Raw genomic sequence first — 19,759 nt, forward strand, 5'->3', positions numbered from 1 at the left:
TGGAGGGAGCGCCCCAGAATGGACACGTGCGAGGCGGCGCCCAGGGGTGGATGTAAAGCCAGGAGAGAATGGCAAGGAGCAGCAGGTGGACAGGCTTCCTGCCCCGGGAACAGCCGGTGCAGGACCAGGCTCGAGGAATTGAGAGAGGGCCAGTGAGGCTGGGCTGGGGGTCCCGGAGGGTGGGGAGAGGGACATGGAGGGTGACAGAGACCCCAGGGCCAGGTCACACTGCTCTGGAGGGCACAGCTGAGTCTGAGCTGGACTGAAAGTGCCATCAGTGTGTGTCGGGAATTTTAAGCAGAGGAGAGTCCTGACCCGGTAAGCTCCCTCTGGCTGCTGGCTTGGTGTGGAAGATACAGGCAGAGGAGACTGGAGTCAGAGGCGATGGCAGGGCCAGGACCATAACCGGAAGTCTATGTTGTAAATCCTGGAGTCAATGGAGTTGGTGCCGAGGAGCAAATACCAATGGGGGGTGGAGAGGCAGGGGGTGGGGGGAGCGTGGGTGAAGGAGGCGGCATTTCAGAGCAGCAGCCACAGATACTGTGTGAAGTCGATAAGAAAGAGGTGGAAGTGTATTATTTAAAGTTATAAAGGGAAGCGGAGAACAGCCGCTAGCTCACGGGAGAGGGTCTGCGAGCTGGGATGGAGTGGAGGCGGCTTTTACTCTTCATTCTACACAGTTCTGTAAGATTTGCATATGCATAATACATAATCATGTGCATATGTAACTTTTTTAATTAAAAAGGAGAGGTGGGGAGAAACTGAAAAGAAGTGGCCGGCCTGCTTCCAGAGTGAGCTGCCGCAGACTTAATGTTAGAGGAGGAGACGGGGGTCATAGTGGCTGCTGCACAGAGAAGCACGGAGGGGTCAAAGAGGCTTCTCCAAGAGGTGGCAGCAAGGCTGAACCTGAGGATGAGGAGGGGCCAGCCCTGGGGTTGGGGAGGGGTGGGCAAGCAGGGGAAAGGAACAGAGGAGACAGCAAGTGCAAACCCTGAGGCCGGACGGGCCCAGGGATGTGTGAGGTCCAGCGAGGAAGCAGGCGTGAGACCATGGAGGAAGAGGGTGAGGCGGGTGGGAGAGGGCTCACTCAGGCCCCGGGGCTGGAACGGATCCCTGGTCGCTGGGCCATTTGATGGCGATGAGTTTGGCCCTGCGTGTGTACTCCAGAATTACATCCCCACAGACAGCTAGCGCTTGTGGGTGCTCAGCCTGCGCCATGCCCCATGCTGAGAACTGCTAGAGGATTATTTCATTCACTCCTCGTGGAAAACCTGCATCATTTTGCCCATTTTACAGATGAGAAAACCAAGGCTCAGACAAGTGAATTAGCTCACCCAGAGTTGGAGGGCTGGTAGACGGTAGAGCTGGGATTTGAACCCAAGCAGCCCAATTGCCCATTCTCCAGCACCACCTCTTGCAGAGGACAAGGCCATCCCTTGTGGTCCCCTAAACCATGGCTGGCTGTCCCCAGGTGGTACTGGCAGCAGGTGAAGGCTGAGATGCAAGCACTGCTCCTACAAGGAGGCTCTCTGATCCTGGACCAGTGCATCCAGGAGCTCCCCCAGCGTTGGAAATTCAATTCGATTATAAATGCATTAAAAAATCATCAGAGCCCAGAAGCCTTCCAACTGCAGAAACGCAGCATCACGGAGTGAGGCAGAAATAGAGCGCACCGGCTCCTCGGGGAGCTGCCTGCAGCTCTTGGAGGAAATACTCAGTTCTGAAGTGCTCGCTGAGGCAAAATGACGCCAGTGAGTCAGGAAATAATGGATGCTAAACATTCACTTCTTAAGAAGGCCCACGGCATCCCAGCCGAGCAAGGGCAGCTGGGCACCTGCAGCCTCCTAAGGGTGGGGCTTCTCTGCTTCTAAGAGCAGAGAATCCAATATTTGCTAGCTCCACATGCAAACACTATGCAGGCCATGCCTTGGGGTGGAAATAGCAGGGGGTGGGGTCCCAGGTCTGCCTCTGTGCCCCCTCTGCCTTTGCTGTGTGACCATCGACAAGTCACTCTGTATCCCCGAGCTCAGCCTTCTTGACTGTACATGGGATGACATAGGAGATCTATTTCGCCGTGCTAGTGAGCCCAGCATTTCGGAGAATCCGGGTGACAGCAGGTGAGCTCACACCAGCCCGTCCCCAGGTCTCCGCACATGCCGTTCCCTCTCCCTGGGATGCTGTTCCCTGACTTCCCCTGGCCAGCTCCAGCAGGTCTCGGCTTAAACGTCATACACTCAGCAAGGGTGTCCCTTGCCCTCCCGTTTTTCCTGTGAGATGATTGTCCTTTCTTGCGGTGCCCTGTTCTCCGTGGCCACCCAGCCAGGCCCTGTAGCCATGGGGAGCCAGCGGAGGGGCGAGCCCTCAGCCCTGCCTGGGGGTCTGCAGTCTGGAGACAGAGCAGAAGCACTGACCTGGAAATTGAAGGAAGTGCTGGGGTCGCACAGGAAGGGCGGCTCCTACTGCTGCGCCGCGCCTTCGGGGAGGGGTGGGATTTTAACAAGCGTCCCAGGGGAGAGGAACGGGGAGGAGGGACCAGCCCGGGCAAAGCAGAGAGGGGTCTGAATGCCCAGAGAACCTGGGGACAGGATACAGTCTCGTGTGACTGCAGCTTGTGGGGGCGGATGTGCACATTGAGGGTATAGACCCAAGAGGACAGGAGTCCCCGGGAGGAATCCGGGGTAGGGGACCCTCGGAGTAGCAGCAGTTCGCAGTTTGATGTGGTGAACAAGGCGGGCTGGTATCTCTGGGGCCCGCCCTCTGGGGTCCAGCTTGCACCTGGGACTTGAGTTTGCATCCTCACAAACACCACGGCGCCAGGTCCCCCGCAGGTGCTCAGCCTATGGACTGCACCAGCCCCGGGAGCTTGTCCGTGTGGCCAGGGGCTGTGGGGGTTGGGAGTGCTGGGAGCAAAATCTCCCACCCCAAAATTTGTCTCCACCACGAGGATTAATTTAGGGTAATTGTTTTTAAGGAGCAGGAGACTCAGGGAAGCCTTTCTTTTTACCTCCCCTCAGCTGCCTAAAGAATTTAGATAAAGGTCCTGTTCCTGGAATAGAGCCATTGCCAGAGATGCCTGCAAAGAAGGGGGCTGGGGTGGGGGGGACCCAGGCCTAGAGATGAGTCTACTCTGTGCCTCACTGTCTCTGCAAGAACCACAAACATTTATTTCCAAACATTGGCTTTTCCATCTCCGTGTAAATTGCCTTCCTCCTCTTTGAAGTCCCAAACCACACCCCCCCCAGCATCCTTTTCTGTCTTTAGCTGAAGATGATGTGTAATGAAGGCGTTTCTGCCACGTGGGGGGTTAGTTCTCCTGGGCCTCTCCCGTGTGTTCATGTTCCTGAAACGTCGTCTTTCTCCTGTTGATCTGTCCCGTGTCCATTTCATTCTTAGACCAGCCAGAAGAACCCAGAAGGGTAGAGGGAAATCTCTTCCTCCCCTACAGAATCGAGGCGGGCTTGTTTCCCAGCCCCTCCCCTGGCATCTCTGGGTTCCAGGGTTTTATGCGAGCTGTTTCCCCTCTCAGACTCAGCTTCCTCACTGCAAATGCATATAGTGACAGTATTAGTTGACTGAGGAGACAGCAAGTGTGAAGGAGACCAGGTGGGGGCTCTGGAGGGGACAACAGCATGTGCAAAGGCTCAGCGCCACGGGACTGTCTCTCTGAGCACAGCAGACAGTGGCGGGGGTGGGGCCGCAGAGGTGGAGAGGCCGGAAAGGGGTCGGGCTGCGTCTGAAGTGGGAAGGGTGGGTTATGCATAGCTGATCAGCTGGAAAGTATATGATGACAGGTGCCTTCCAGAAAAAAGACACTGCTGCTGACGTGCAGAGGGTGGACTGGAGGGGCCGTGAGTCTTAAAATTGGCAAGGGAGACCAAGGGCACCGGAGAGAAAACGCATAATGTCCCAGAATGATGGCCGTTAGAGTCGGTCTACCAGGCACTTGCTGAGGGCAAGGCTCTGTATAGCTATTAAGTCAAATGTGATAGCTTTACCGTGTTACAGCTGAGGCACACCTGGGGCACAGAGAGGTTAAGTAACTCACACAAGATCACACAGCCCAGGTGGTCCACATTCATAGCACATCCTCCTAACCGCTGGCCATACCTGCAGGAGAGCCCACTGAGCAATCCGACATCAGCCCAAAGCATATCTTAGCACCAAAGCCGCCCTGGGCTACACAGATCATTGCTAGCAACTGTCTATGATATTTGCACAACACTTTACAGTTTGCAAAGCATCTTCACCTATGTCATCTCATAAGACCCATACAATAGCCCTGAACAGCACTACCAGTTCTGTATTTCAGACATCAAGGGACTGGCCCCAGCTCACAGGGGTACATCCGGGACTCACTCCTGGCCAAGTCGGCTGATCCCACCTGGCTAGAATGCAGACCCTGCTAACCGTCGTCGCCACTCCCTGAGCCTCCGCAGGGCACCAAGCCCATCTGCTGCCCTCTCCTCTCACTTGGTCATCCGTCCCATCCGCTCCACGGCATGGACATTCTGGGCCTCGCTTTACAGACGAGGCCACTTGAGGCTCAGATTGTTGGAGTCATTTGCCCAAGGCCACACAGCTTCTAAGCGCTGGAGTGGGGCTATAAGCTTGACTCAGTCAGGCTACAAAGCCTGCACTCTTTCCTCTGTGTCCTGAAAATCAATTGATGACTGAGCTGGCGTCTTTGCAGCTGCCCTTCCATCCTGTCAGCTCTGCCCACCCTGTTCCTTGATTCTGGATGGCAGGTCCTAGGAAAGTACGTCTTAAAAACGCAGAGGGTTTCCATGAAGCAGCTAGATGACACCCAGGCTCTTCTCCGGAGCAGGACAGCACTTGCAAGGAGGCACGATGAGCTTTAATTGTCTCCTGGTCTTTCATCAACTCTGGCCCGCTCCCTCTGCAGACCTCCATGGAGGCTAATTGGCAGCGGGTGTAGGAACCCGACAGCAGCGGCGTGTCCCTTCGAGTGACTGATCTTGAAGAGATCACACAGCTTGGAAGTTGCATTTAGAGGACGGTTTGGCTCCGAGACACAAACCCCAAAGGGCTTACTGCGGGAGGGAGGCTGTGGCACTCTGGCAGAGAGGCAGGAAGGGATTTCTAGCCTCTCTGCTCCTTGCCAGGAAGTGGAGAGGGTTCAATTTTGTATTCAGTTGGCCTGGTCTACAGGGGTAGTGGGTACTCACCCCAACAGTGACATCTGGGGTTCAGTGCAGGCTGGGAGGCATCTCGGAGGCAGAATTCCTGGTTTTTAACAACGACGTAATGTAACCCAAAAGAATCTCTTGGCCCCATGTGGCCCAGTCTCTGTAAAGAGTCTACAGCTCAGAAATTCAGGAAGCAGCCGTTTACTGCGGACTCTCCCTAGGGGTGTGAGAGATGGAGAAGTTGAGAGGAGAAAGACAAGATTCTCTTTCTCTGGGAGGACCTGCTGGACGTTTCCCCACGTCACGGTAGCATTGCTGTGTCATGGTAATAATGGTCACTGTTTGAGCAGAGCTCCTCCGTGTCAGGCTCCATCAGCCACTGTCCCCACCCTCAAGGAGTCCCCTACCCTGGCAGAGAAAGACCCGTGTCCTCCACAGGGTCAGTGTCACCAGTGCCTTTCTAGAAGCCTGCACAGGTCTGCTGGGGAAGAGGGAGGAAATCAGGACGGCTTCATGGAGGAGGTGGTGTTTGAATCGGGAGTAGATATTTACCAAGAAGACAGGTGCCCTCGGAACAAAGGGAACAGCAAGAATGGAGGCGTGAGCCCAGCTGTGTGCCAGGTACGAGTGCCGAGGCTGGTGGTGGCAGAGGGATGGTGGAGGGGCGTTTGGCGGTAGAGAAGGAGGGGACCGGACGGAAAAGTGTTCCTGGCAGAGGGAACAGCATGCGCAAAGACCTTGGAGTGGGAAAGAGCCTGGGGTGCCTGGGTGCCTGGGGAGCTGTGTACCTGTGGGGCCTGCCCCTCCAGCTGACGTGCCCGTGGGACGAGCAGTGTTTCCGCCTCTGTGCCAGGTTGGTGACACCATCCCACTGTACAGCTAAGGACAGAGCGGCTTGGCCAAGGCCGCTGTGGTCAGGGAGGTCTGGTGGGCGTCCAGGTCTCAGTCTGCCTGCATCCCAGGCCTGCAGGACCTCATGCCTCTGAGCCTCCTCCAATCCCCTAAGCACCTCGGGAGACCTGGGCTCTGAGAGTTCCGTCCACGCGGCGCGGGCTCACTCAGCTCTGGACCACCCCGTGCACTTGACCAGTGCGTTTGGGCAGCTCCTCAGGCAAACCGCTCCCGCAGAGCGTACGTGGGTTCCCATTTGGCCACTGCTACCTGCTGTTGGCCCGGCAAGGCCCTTCCTCCCCCTGGACCTCATCTGCAAGGTGGGGATGACCAAATGGAACACTCCGGAAGGAAGTGCCCGGCCGGGGCTGACCAGGGGGGCGGCCACATCTGGTGGAGGAATCACCTGTGTCAGGACCCTCATCAGTCACTCTGCCCCTAATGCTTCTCTGTGTAGAGGCTCAAGCCCCAGCTTTGCGACACACTGCAGGTGGCTCTGGCCCCTGCCCCTTGAAGCCCAGGGTCCCACCTAGAAAATGACCATGAACCCCTGTCGCCAGCGTGACCATCACCTGGAGTGACAAGTTCTCAAAGGAGCCCAAGGGGACGAGGGGCTTGGGAGGGGCTGCCGGACCCCGCCGAGGCCCCAGGGCCCCAGACCTGCGGGTTCCAGGCGTTAAGAGCCTCCTGCCAAGTCGACAGGAGCAGTGTGAACGCCCAGTGCCGGGGCCTCTGCCGGGAGGGCGGCCGGAGAAAGGAACCAATGACTCGCCTCGGCGGCTTTTGCTGCCTGTTTTTGAGAGACAGAAAGAGAGAAAATACCCCACGTGTGCTGGCGAACATTTAATACGTTTAAATTGCTGAAGAGGATACTTCACTTTATTTCAGCGCCACTCCAGGCTGAGAGAAGGAGGCAGGACAAGAGGGTGGAGGGTCTGGAGACAGAGACAGGTGGGGAGAGAGCCAGGACTGACCGCATGGGGTGGGGGCGGCCCAGAGGGACCCCTGCAAGACCCCAGGGAGACCCTGTGTGGCCCCACCAGGCTGGTGGCTCCAAGAAACCATCTTCTGTACTCCTGGGGTGCTCGCTTGCGGGGGCCCCGCCCAGAGCAGGCTCAGGGATGCTCCCTGGAAGGGAGGGAGGCTGAGGAGGGCAGACCCTGAGCCCCTGGGCTCTCCTCAACTGTGCAGCTAGGATTTGGAATTGGAGGGAGGGGTGTCTGACCACCTCCAGGTCCAAATGGGCTTCTAGAGGCAGAGGCCCTGCAGAGGTTGTCACTCCAAGTCCCTCAGTGAGCGGGAGGTGGTGGGAGACCAGGCAGCCTCCTCCCTCAGACCCTCCCATCTCCTCCCAACAGACGCTCCCCCATAAAAGATTTCATATGAAAACCCACCAAAAGGCAGCTCAAAGCTTCAAGGCCACAGTCCCCTCTCCAAGGGCCACTGATACCAGCCAAGGTCACCCAGGATTGGTGAGGTCCCCTAAGAGATGTGCCTGGGGAAACAGCCCGCACTTCCTGGAGAGCCCACCTGTGCCTGGAGCCGGACTAAGTGCTTCTAGCAAGTGAACGAGCGCTGCCCTCACCATGGAGCCGTGAGACCGCCCGTTTCCAGGCTGGGAAGGGCACGCGGCAGCCAAGCCCTCACCGGGGACTCGTGACTGGTAAGAGGTCAGGTCCTCTAACTCCAGAGCCCCCCCCCCTCCGCCCCCGGTATAGTGCCCCGAGCACAGAATAGGCTCTCAATGACGGCCCCCTTCTGAAGCAGGACAAGGACAATGATTGAGAAAAGGAAACCAGTTCTCACCACAGGTTGGTGATTGATAGCTAATTAACAGGTTTTCCTAAATTGGCTTCCATATTATTCCTCTTCTGTGTTCAATCATTCATTTAAATTAAAAAAAAAAAAGTGGACTCTGGTCTTTCCTTTCTGAGCTGGAGGCGACATCAAACTGGCCTGAGACTCGGGAAGGGCGGGTCCCGTTTACGTGATTCCCTCACATCCCCAGGAGGCACAAGGGCCTCTCAGGACTCCGTTCCCTGCTGTTCACTCCTGCATGGGTAGCATGGGCCTCTCTCTGCAGGTGATATCTGTGGTCACTGGGTCTCCATTTCCCTCCAGATTCTCAGCTATAGGTCCTAGCTGACTCCCCACTCCCTGTTTCGCTCTGGGACCCTTCATTGCTCCCCCTCCATCTTCCCCCCCACCCCGCTGCATGCCCCCTCCACCGTCTCCTCCTGTGTGCACAGGCTGCCAGTGCCCCTTACATTTTGACACCCATCTTCCCCCTTGATTCTCCCTGCCCTCCTAGAGGATTGGCCCAAGCAGGGATCATCAGCCCATTTTACAGATGGATAAACGGAGGTTCTCAGGGGCTAAGGGGTGTGCCCAGGGACACACAGCTACAACACTGGAACTATTCTTTTTGTTTTGTTTGTTTGTTTTAAATGGTTCTTTTATTATTATTATTATTGAAGTACAGTCAATTACAACGTGTCCATTTCTGGTGTACAGCACAATGTCCCAGTCTTGCATATACATACATACATTCATTTTCATATTTTTTTTCCCATTGAACTGTTCTTAAATCCCAGCCTTTCTGTCTCCTGGTCCGCTCTGCCTGGAAGGGTTGAGTGTGGGGAGGGGAGAGCCGACTTGAACAAATGCCTCCTGTACAAGATTAATTTCCTTAAAGGTCCTCTCTGCCTGGGGTCTTGAAATCTCAGGAGACAGAGGAGAGTATTTAACTTGGAAAAATAACCCCTCTCCCCTTTCGGTGTTTGAACTGCCGGTATTTAAATAGCTTCATAGCCTAAGGGCTTTGGGACGGTGTATTCTTTATTTTGCAAATTAATGTGAACTGGAGTATTTGTCAGTGACCTTTAAGCCACTGTCCCCTTCACGCTGCTGGCTGGGCAATTCTCCAGTGCCTCCATGTCCCCAGGCTCTGCCACCATGAATGATTTAAGAAAAGGACAATTATAATTCGAGTAATGAGATCAGAGGTTCCCAGTTCCCACTTAATTTAGAGCTGGGGCCAGAGAAGCTTAAAGAGGTTCTCAGGGCAGAATTCAGAGGCAACAGAACAGGCTTCGAAAGGGCCCTGGGGCTGCACCCTCTGCAGCGTCCAGGCCAGGGAGGGCCCACAGTTGGCTCAGCGAGAGGCAGCAGGACCAGCCAGACCAGGTTTCCCGCTTTCCTGCCCTCAGGCCTTTGCCCGGGCAGTGCCCCTTCCAGGATGCCCTCTGCCCACTCTCCTCTGCCTGCTGAAATCCCTTTACAGGGTTCCTCCCCCGTGAAGACTTTCCTGTCCCCTCAGTGACACATAAGCCCTCCCTGTCCCTGCTCTGTTCCTCTCCCTCAACCCCATTAGCTGGGAGCCATGCCATTACCTGGCTGTTGACTACCCCCACTTGACCCTGAACTTGACCTGGCCTCAGTGATAATTTGCATCATCAGGGCCCTGTGGTCCAGGGAGAATCAGTCATGCTCGTCCTCAGGGAGCACCCAGGCTGGAGGGGAATGGCATGTGAATAAATCAGAGAGTGTGGGAGGTATGTGCAAATGTGGAAGATGGAGTCCTCATTCCCAGTCTCTGCCCCTCCCTCCACCCTGGGACCTTGTAGTGCCTCCTAGGAGAGTAGGTGGTGTCTAGGCCCTCACCTTACAGACTTGGGGCTTGGCAGATCGACGATGGCTGAGTGAAGTGAGCAGAGACCTTTCCTGAGCTGAGGTGGTTTGCTCTTCTGCCACAATCCAGAGGAGATCAGACCCCAGAATGAGAATGCAGGGCAGACCCGAAACGGATACAGCTTGGAGTCAAGTGCCACTGAACCCGGCTCTGCCCAGGCAGACCCAGCCAAGGTCAGACAAACCGCAGATCCACATTTGGTTGCTGTAAACCACGGAGATTTGGAGATTGTTTGTTATGGAGCATTGTTACATTAAGAGCTGACCGATACATCAGAGATGAGCATGTGTCCAGAGTGGGGAAATCACAGAGGCAAACCCTGAGGGGCAGCATTAGGCTGGATGAAACGACAACGTGCCAACCTAGCAAGGCACCCCTGGGGCAGATTCTACCCCAGCAGGGAAGCTGGGGGATGTGTGAACAGCAAGGTGTCTGGGTGTGTGAGCAGAGTGCAGGTTGGTCAGCACGGCCAGCAGGCCCCCCGGGTTCGAGCTGCACCTCTGCCCACCTCTCAGGAGTAATGTACATGCAGTTGCTCCATTTTGCTGAGCTGCGTCTTTGTACAGAATTTTATTCTTTGCAATAGAGTCGGGTGATTGGAGGTGAGAGACAGTGTTTGTCAAGCAGGTGGTTCTGACCTGGCATTTGGTCACTGCCATGTGGAGTCCCTGCTGCTAATGCAGGCACATGCTGGGTTTCAGGCCTCGGCTACAGCGCTTCCTGTGGCCTCATCCTGGGTCTGGAGACAGCCACCGCCTCTGGCACTCCCAGCTTCCCAGGAGTTGGGGGCAGAGGCTGAGTGTCCGCGTGTGCACGTGAGACAGGAGCCAACTCAGCCAGAAACGAGAACACGGATACGGTTCCCAAGTGAAGGCTGGCACCTGCACCTCGGGCTCCTGCGACGGCCTAGGGTCTCGTACGTTCCCGCAGCTGCACCCACCCCACTGGGCGGTGGCTCGAGCGCCTGGACTCAAACCCAGCAACCTACCCTGTGGTCAGGACCGCGCGGGGCCAGGGCGGCACCTAGAAGAGAGGGGTAAGAGGACACTGCGTAGGTGTTGTCACCACGGTCCTAGCCAGACAGGGCTGGTGTGAAAGTCAGAGCCAGAGCGGCTGTGCCCTCATGTGCGCGCGTGTGTGTGCACAGCACTACTGCACGCCTGCTGTGTGCCAGGCTGTGCTGGCAAGTCCTGGCCCTCAGGGCACATGGGAAAATGCAGGAGAAATGACGCGCCCTCCCCCGCAAGCTGCCCCGGGTCTGGGTCACACCTCCGGCCCGAAATCTCTGCTAGTCAGCCAGCAGCCCCGTAGCCAAGGCACCATCACCCCCACCTGGCTGGCAAGAATGAGGCTTAGGGGGCCGAGTGTTTTCCTGAGATTCAGGCATCTGGGGAGCAGCAGTACCGAGAGAAGCCCAAGTTAGGGTTTCAGCCCGGTGGTGACGATACCCAGTGGCTGGTCCCGGTGACGCAGGCCACGCGGGAGGACTGAAGTTCGGAAGCTGGGGGCGGTTGGGTGGGTTTACTGGGCAGATGAGAAGGCAGCAACCCCTGAGCAAGGTTCTGGGGGACTGTGGGAGAAGGTTGAACAGCATCAGCTCCCTCCTGACTCCGAGGGACGGTGCCGGCAGAGAGGACGGCGGGTAGGTGGGCATGCACGTCCGGCCTGGAGGGCCCTTGGGTGTTTGCAGGAAGGACATGCTCAGTCTGAGACCCAGCGACCACCCAGCATTCCTCCACTGACCACCACAGAGAGCCTTCCTCCGTAGGCCGGCCTTCCTTCCTGCAACCGCGCACCTGGACCACTCCGCCCAGCCGTGCCAGTGCGGCTGCGGGAGTCAGACGTGTCCGAGGCCAGCTCACTCTCAGACCGCGAAAACTCATCCTGATCAACCCCACTCCCCAAGTGACTCCCTGCTGTGTGCCCAGGAAAGGCCCCGCAGCCCTCACAAGGGTCTGATGAACGGGGTGGGAAGGCAGCTAGCAGCCCCAACCCCCAGCCCGTCTCCCGCCTTCCCCATCCTGGGCGGGGAGGGGACCGCATTAGCGCTAATCGCCTCGCCTGTAGGTGAATATCCTGCCCAGGGATTAGGCACAGAAATCCGTTTAAGCAGAAAATCAGATTTGACAGCACCTCGGAGCACGGGAGACAGAGGTGCAGAGCTTGGGGACTGGTCCCCACGCTTCACCTCCGGCCCCGCAGGCCCAGCTCAGCGCCCAAAGCAGCCCCCACCTTTTACTAAAACCTTTTACTGAAAGGTTTCTTTCTGCAAACCTTGAAGTATGATACAGAGTCAAGGATCTCAAGACCTGCCCGGACAAACCTGTGCCCCTAGAATTTCTCCCCATTGTCCTGGACAGTCTTCCCCAGACAGTGCTTCTGAGAAGGCGGGCTGCCCGCCTCCCTCTGGGGACAGGATCGGGGTCCTCTGTCTTCCCCCACCCACCCCGGAGCCAGAAAGGGAGCCATTTCTCCTCGGAAGGCTCCAGGCTCCTTGCAACCCTGCAGGACGCCTGCCTCGAAACTTTTCAACCTGGTTTCTGCAAACCCATTAACCTGCAGTCTTCTTCTAATTAAGCCCCCAGGACTCTGACATTTCCGTGTTGGCTGAGAGTATTCAGAGCGGAAAAGGGCCTGTTGTTTCCCACCAGGCTGGGGGCATGGACAGGGGGGAGGGAAGCAGCATCCTGGCTCCTCCCAGGGACAGCCAATGCCCCGTCAGTTCTCCCAGGAGTTGAGGATGGACAGAGAGCCCCCCAGGGCCCCCTCTCCCCCAGGCCCACAGCTCACCTCCCCCGGGGCCTGAGGAGACGTCCCCCTACCTGCATTGAGGCTTGCCACTCTCCAGCACGTGGACGGTACCTCCAGCTGTCCCAGGCGCCCGCCGCCGGCCCCTTCCTGGGGAGCAGCCCGGGCTCCGCTTTGTGGGAGACACACGTCCCAGGATGGGGAATATGAGATGTGTGCGTGGGGGGTGGGGGGGCCTCCGGGAGCCGGGGTCGAATATTCCTGGCTGCCACCTGCCACGAGCCTGTCCCGGGGACCAGCTGCCAGAGCAGGGCCGCTCCGGCCGGGCCAGGCCCACTGTCCTCTGCCGGGAGCGCCAGGCGTCTGCTTTCACTCACCAGGCGCCCGCCGGCTGCTCCCAGGCTGAGGCTGAGGCGAGTGGTTTATTTTTAGAGCCCGGCCCTTCCCCAGACGCCAAGATCCCAGCTGAGATTTCCAGCGGCTCAAACTAGCCCATTCTGGGCTGAGTTGTCGCCTACTGGGAATGTTCTGGGAGAGATGGAGGCACTTAGAGAATGTGGTCCTCTGTTCTCATCCAAGAAAATGTGGGGCTGAACTGGGGGTCTCCAAGACCCTCTGGCGAGGATGGCCCCCGACTCAGGGGCCAGGCTGGGATTCAGTTTGGGTGAGGTGCTCCCCTCCTGAGGCTGCCTCTGTTTATCCATCTGGAAGAGGAGGGCAGCAGGCACCCCTGTCCAGAGCAGGGCTGAGATCAGAGGATGGGCTAGAACGAGGGACAGCCATAACCATCCATTCTGAGCTTCTCCCCACTGGGCTGAGGACACAGGAGGGTGGGGACCTTGTCTTCTTGTTCACCATCATAACCCCGGTGCGTCTGTTCCATAGCAGGTGTACATAGTAGGTGCTCAGAAAATATTTAGTAAGGAAGGGAACCCCTGATAGCCGCTGTTGGTCCCCTAATGACCCGCAAGTTCCCAGGAGTAAGCACACCTGACAGACGTGAAGTCCAAGGTCTAGACAGGAGAGGAGCCTGCCCAGCTGCCCTGCCCGAAGGTGGCCGTGCTGGGGCTCCCCTGGTGGTGGGTGGGGGGCCTCAAGCCCGGCTTACTCCCCAGCCTACGTCTGGTCCCTCAGCCAACCCCGGAACATTCCCCTCTGCCATTCCAGCACTGGCCCTGCGCACTGCCCTCACCCAGCGCCGTAAACATCATCTTCTCAGACCCAAAACCATGGATGAGCTGCCAGGACGCACCGTGGGACCACCCCCCGCCCCTGCCTTCTGAATCTGTCTGGTGCCCCGAGGGAGAATGTGAGCGGGTTCTGGCCGTTTCCACGTGGGGGGCCCCAGCACGTCTCTTAGCCCATCAGGGCCTTGCTCTCCCCTCCAGCAAGCCAGGCTGGAGCTGGCGGGGCTGCAGTGATGAAGAGGAAGATGCTGGGTGCACGGAAGGCCATCAGTGTCTGCTTATCCACTGTGCCTCAGCTCGCAGTGCACCGATGTGTGCGTGTGCGTGTGTGTGTGTGTGTGTGTGTGTGTTTGCTGAATGTGCTTTAGCTTCAGCGCCGAGAACCCGAGTCCAGCTGTCCCTCACCGAGCAGGCGTAGCCCCTTTACAGACACACGGACCCACATGTCCTGCCTACACTCCACCTCCCCGCCCCGTGCCCGGGGAGCCCGCCCTTTCTCTGCAGCCTCCCAGGCCACACGCCACCTTCTCTGTTCACTGGGGGCTGGCTGGTCAGTCTCCCAGGGCTCCGAGAGGGCTGGGGCCTGGGAACACCCACCCCTGTGCTCCCACCCTGGGGACCTGAGGCAGGTTGCCTGGAGGCTGTGGTGCAGGCTGCCACCACCGGGAGACGGATGTAAGTCCACCCAGAGCCCCTCCCAGGCCCCAGAACTGCTCGCAAGCAGGATAGGGCCTTGGCACCTTACCCAAGACTGATCACCCCTAGGAACAGCGGGGCCCCCCAAGCCCCTTGGAGGCAGATCTCCCGGAGCCCCACTTCTTCAGGGCTCCTGTCCAGGAGAACCTGTGCTTTGAGTCTTCGACTTGGCGCGTGCCTGTCTCCTGCATCAGGGCAGACACGCCCCGCGGGCAGGACCACTGCTTGGGTGGGGCTGCGAGGGCCTTCTCGGTTCCTATTCGTTTGCGAAATGAATGAACCCCTCAAAAGGAGAGTTCAGTGAAGTGGGGCCGTCTGCACGTGGCCACGCGTGCCAGCCGCTTCAAACCGTTTTCTGAACCATATTTCATATTCTGGGCAAATGTTCACAGCCTGAGCAAAGTGAATACAGTAAATGACAATCTGCCACCGTGAAGATGTGTGTGAAGACACCCGCAGGCTGGCGGGGAGCGGCCCTCCTCCTGGCCCACCGGTTCTCCTGGGCGCCGGGTCCAGCGGTTCTCCTGGGCGCCCGGTCCCTTGCTCCCTGTGACACAGCGGGCGGTGACAACAGACAGCTGGGGGAAGGGTGGATGGTTATTCATCCACCGCCACCCTTCCCTGCATCCAACACCTACTACTGAGCACCTACTGTGTGCAGACCCTCCTCTCGGTCCTGGGGATCCCAGGCAGAGGCAGGTGGGGGAGAGTCCCACCCTTCAGGGTTTGCATCCTACAAGCAGTAAACCAGATGATTGCAGATGCTGAGAAGCAGAGGACCGGTGATCCGAGCCCAAAGAAGATTCAGAAATGACGAGAGGCTGGATGGAGGTGAGGAACTCCCGAAGGGGACGTGCCCCCTTTTACAGATGAGACCCTCCTCCCCTGCTCCTCTGGGGTCCCTTCAGCCTGAGGCCTTGCCCCTGCTCACAGGACTCGGGCTGAGTCCGGGGGTGGGGGGTGCTGTGCTCTGGTCTGAGCATCAGAGGACAGTCACCCTCCAGGGACAGAGCCCAGAGCACCCGCCCCTTTCGTGAATCCTGCCTGCCCTACGTTTGGGCATGTGATGGGCCCCTGGATTCCCCCCTGGGGTATCCCCCAACCCCAGCCAGGACACACCCCACCCGTCTGTGATCTGTTGGGGTGGCTCCGATCCAGGCCTAATTCAGGATTTCTACTGCGGGGTCGGTCCTCCTTCTCCCGGTGCGGGGAACATCCACCCGCCCCCGGGATGGAGGCCCCGAGCAGGGAGGAAAGAGAGTGGCAGCTGGCCTCTCAGCTGCTGGTCTAATTCTAGCCCCATCATGCCGCCCTGTCACTCATGGAAAGGGGGGAATGGGTAGATGGAGCCACCACGAGACAAGGAGAGAGACACGGGCAGAGAAGGACATTCAGACAGACAGAGATGGAGACAGAGGGAGGGGGACTGGTAGACAGAGAGAGAGACAGAGAGAAAGAGGACCAAGAAAGAGGCTGGAACAGAGAGGTGGCAGAGAGACCCTGAGAGGGACAGCCAGCCAGGGGTCCGAAGAGAGGAGAGAGAGGGGAAGAGGCAGAGAGAAGGGAGCTAGGCCTCCTCCTCCTCCAGGGAGCCCTCCTGGCTCTCAGCTCCCAGCGCTCTGCCCCCTTCTGCCTTGTCCCCCAGGCAGGGCCCAGCCTGATCCTCCTGGTCCTTGGTGCTGGCCTGGCCCCTCTGTGGGGTCCCAAGGACGGTGAGGAGGAGCTGAGAAGGGGAGGGTGGGGCCCTGTCCTCTCCTAACAATAGTGAGCAAACTCATCCTGAGGATGATGGGGGACACTTGGGTCTGGGGGCCAAGAGGGCCTGAGGAGGAGGGCTCCCTGCCTCGTGGGTAGAACAGTGCTTGGGCAGCAAGTAAAATCTGCTGCAAGGAGTGCCTGCAGTGCATCCCCCCGGCCCTCGGGCTGGGGTCAAGCTCAGGCCCATCTGGTGGTCCCACCTTGCCTGCCATTTTACAGATGAGAAAACCAAGGCCAGGAGGGTCAAAGTTAGGTGACTGTGCCCCGTCCCCGCAGCACGGGTGGGCTCTCTCACCCCTTGTGCCACTCAAGCCCCTTCAGCAGCCTGCCTGGTGGGCGGTGGGAGCTTGCACACCCCCGTAATGGGGAGCTCACTGTCTGCTGGGGCAGCCCCTCCATGGACACAGGGCGTGCTGTCCAGCTGTGCCCCCATCCTTCCCATCTCAGCGGCACAGGGAGCAGGGGCTTTGCTCACAGCCTTGGGGGCTCTGGTCCATCTCTGTGCCTCAGAACCACATATCTTTTAAAACTTTAGGTGGGACCCACTCTTGTGTCTTTAAACCCCTTCTCCTGAGCGAGAATGGCCAGCACTTCCCACCTGCCAGGAGCGTTCGGGTGCTTGCATGTTACTCCCAAGGACACCAGCATCCATCACCATCATAAATAGTCTGTCTGTTTGCTTTTGAATTGTGGGTTACCCCCGTTCTAGAAGGTCAGGCCAAGTGAGCAGGACCTTGTCTGTCTTGTTCACTGCTGTGTGTTCAGCAATGACCACTTCTTGGCACAGCAAGCAATCAGTGGATATTTACTGCCAATCTGATGATCCAGAGGGAGAGGAAGACACAGCTGCCGTGTCCTAGAAGGGGGTCTCTTCTCCCGGCTCCCTGTCCTGCTGGGCCCCCCACATAGGTGGCTCCTCCTTCGTTCAGTCTGCCCCTGCCCTGAACCCACCTGGCTCGGTCAGGGTCACCCAGCCTCAGGGGGAACCAGAGATACATCAGCAAGAATCCAGGGGCCAGAATGGGCCCCAGGTCAGAGCAGGTGCACCTTTTGTTGAAAGGGCTATCCTTTCTGTGCTGGTTCATTTTTCTTCATTTTAAAAACTCGCTATTCTTAAGTATGGATCATTTTTACTGATGCGTTTTTAAGATCGCCATCTCCCTCTCCACCCGCTGTCATCTCACATGCACTGTGAGGCCCATGCAGTGGACTTTTCATTGCAGTTTTGTACTTTTTAGCTCTAGAGTTTGCATTTTTTAATACTTTGCATTCTTTGCTAAGTTTCCCTATGTGTTCACTCATTAATATCATAGTCTTTAATTTCTTAAAGATGTTTTCCTTTAATTCTTTGAACATGTTTATAAGAGCTGCTTTGAAGTCTTTGTCCGCTACGCCCAGCATTGGGGCCATCTCAAGTTTAATTTCTATTGCCTGCTTTTTTTCCTTGACTGTCAGTCTCGTGTTCCTCTTTCTTTGTGTGTCTAGTGATTTTTTAATTGAATGCTGGGCATTGTGACCAAAGCATTCGAGAGATGCTGGATTTTGCAACCAGCCTCTAAAGAGTATTTCTTGTTTTGGCAGGCAGTTAAATTACCAGCTGATGACTTTAAACTTATATAGACCTAGCTTACACTTTGTTCGTGGGTGTGGAGAAAGCCGATGTGTTTCCTCAGTCCCTCTTAGTTGGCAGGAATTCTCTCTGAACTCTGTTTTCTGTGCAGATGTTTCAGGTGCTTGGTTTTAGGCTTAATTAGGAGGCGTTCGATGTAAGTTTTACCCTAATACATGGTTCCTCCTCCTGAGACAGCTTCTCTGGCATCCCAGCTGGATGTCAGGAATTTTAACCAAGTATTAAGATTTGTCCATTCTGGCCAAGCTGGAATTTCACTGTTCCCCTGTTCTTCCCCCAATTCAGCTCAGACTCCTAGTGCTTCCATTTTGCTTTCAGTCCCACAGAGCCCGCTCCCTGGGAGTCTCGGAGGGTCTTGCTCTGAGCATGTGCAGCTCATCCTCCAGCCGTGGACTCAGTGGGAGACCCCACATTGACCTCCAGGGCCCCTCTCTGCCCAGCTCCTCTTCCGTACCTTCCTCTGCTGGTCTCAGCTGCCCTGACCTCTACCTGCTGTCTTCTCAAGCCACCTGCTGTCCACTGAGCTCTGTTTCGGCCCCAGGCCCCTGGGTTGCATCCAGGAAATCACTCCCTAGAAGAGAACGCGTGATCATGGGCTCCCCTGCGGGCTCTCCTTCTCCCAAGGATCTCAGTCTTGCCCTGCGTGCTGCCTGCTGCCTGCAAGGAGCTGCCTTGAATCCTGACCCATGATTGTTGACCGTGGAGGGAATCGCTGCTGCCGGTCTTTCTGTCTCGGCCAGGTGCACATGGCTTCATTCCCCAGCCTCTGATTCTACTTAGAATAGAATTCAAGTTCCTTCTTTGGTCTTCGAGGCTCTGTAACCCCTACTTCCCTCTCAGATTTCACTCTTCCTGCTCCACTGTCCCCTATCTCCAGGCACAGTGACCTTCTTTTTGTCCCTCCAAGTACCTCAAGCTCTTTGCTGCCTCAAGGACTTTGCACCTGTTCCCTCTGCCCAATGTTCTGAGCCCAGACCTCTGGGTGACTGGTTCTTCTCCAGTCTCAGTTCCAAATCACCTCATCAGAGAGCCTTTCTGGAACCGATCTTTGTCACAAAACCCGCAGTCCTCCCCGCCGCCCCATCCTTTGTTTTCTTTATAGCAGTGATTGACATCTGAAATGATCGTGCTTGCTAACAGGTTTGTTTGTTTGTTCTCCGTCCCCTCAAACAGAACACGTGCCCCCGGGAGCAGGAGTGGGTCTGTGTTCTTTCCTGTGGAGCCCAGGGACCAGACACAGGCCTGGACCCCTTGGCTCCTGGTAAAATTTTAATCGGCCCCTCCTCTTCTTCTGACACCTCTTGGCACCCTTATTTCCTGAAGGAAGAGTTGTTTCCTTGAAAGAGAAGGTAACCAGCCCTCCTGCACCGCCACCCGCCTCCCGCCACCTGTCGCAACGCCACCTCCCATCAGCAGACCGGCCCCTCCCTCTGCACTCGCTCTTCTTACTCCAGATGGAACTAAACAAAACAAACCCTTTCCCCGATGGGGCTGCGTCTATCACAGACCTTACTAATGCTCCCACTCTTGGGTCCAAGATGGAGGAAACAGCAGGAGGGGTGGCAGGCCCGAAACAGGGGAGACCCAGAGCAGGACTCGGGAGCAGCCTGGGTGCAGCCTGGGAGCTGGGTTCAGAGACCCTGGTTCCCGGGGCGTGGGTGACTGACGGGAATGAGGTCATGAGTTCAGGCGGCCAAGACAGGGCGTTAACGTCCCTGCAGCCCGCGTGCGGGGTGTAGCCTCCAGGAGGGGACCCCTGGAGACAGGAAGGTCATGGTGGGGGGCTGGGTGGTGTCGGGGGAGGGAGACAAGCAGGCCTGGCCCCAGTGGGCAGCAGTCCGTGCTTCAGTCCACCCGGCTCCCTGGCTGCACAGAAGACTCACTAGGGTCCACAAAAAGATGCCGGTGCCTGGGTTCTCCCCACCCCTACCCCATCAAAGACATACAGATTCCTGGGGTCGGCTGGCATCACGAGTGTTGCCCAGAGTCCTGGTACACCCAGGACTGGGGG

At 57.3% G+C, this 19,759-nt stretch overlaps 1 protein-coding gene across 1 annotated transcript in view; it reads right to left on the minus strand.

Moving 5' to 3' along the window:
• Positions 1–12,856, minus strand: part of SHISAL1 (shisa like 1) — a 134,374-nt gene extending 121,518 nt beyond the window's left edge. The window contains exon 1 of the mRNA XM_074375680.1: positions 12,552–12,856. The gene's annotated coding sequence lies outside the window, so the exon portion shown is untranslated. The remainder of the gene's footprint in view (positions 1–12,551) is intronic.
• Between the last annotated feature and the right edge of the window lie 6,903 nt (positions 12,857–19,759).

This window comes from Camelus bactrianus, chromosome 12 (assembly GCF_048773025.1).
Source record: "Camelus bactrianus isolate YW-2024 breed Bactrian camel chromosome 12, ASM4877302v1, whole genome shotgun sequence".
Lineage (NCBI taxonomy): Eukaryota > Metazoa > Chordata > Mammalia > Artiodactyla > Camelidae > Camelus > Camelus bactrianus.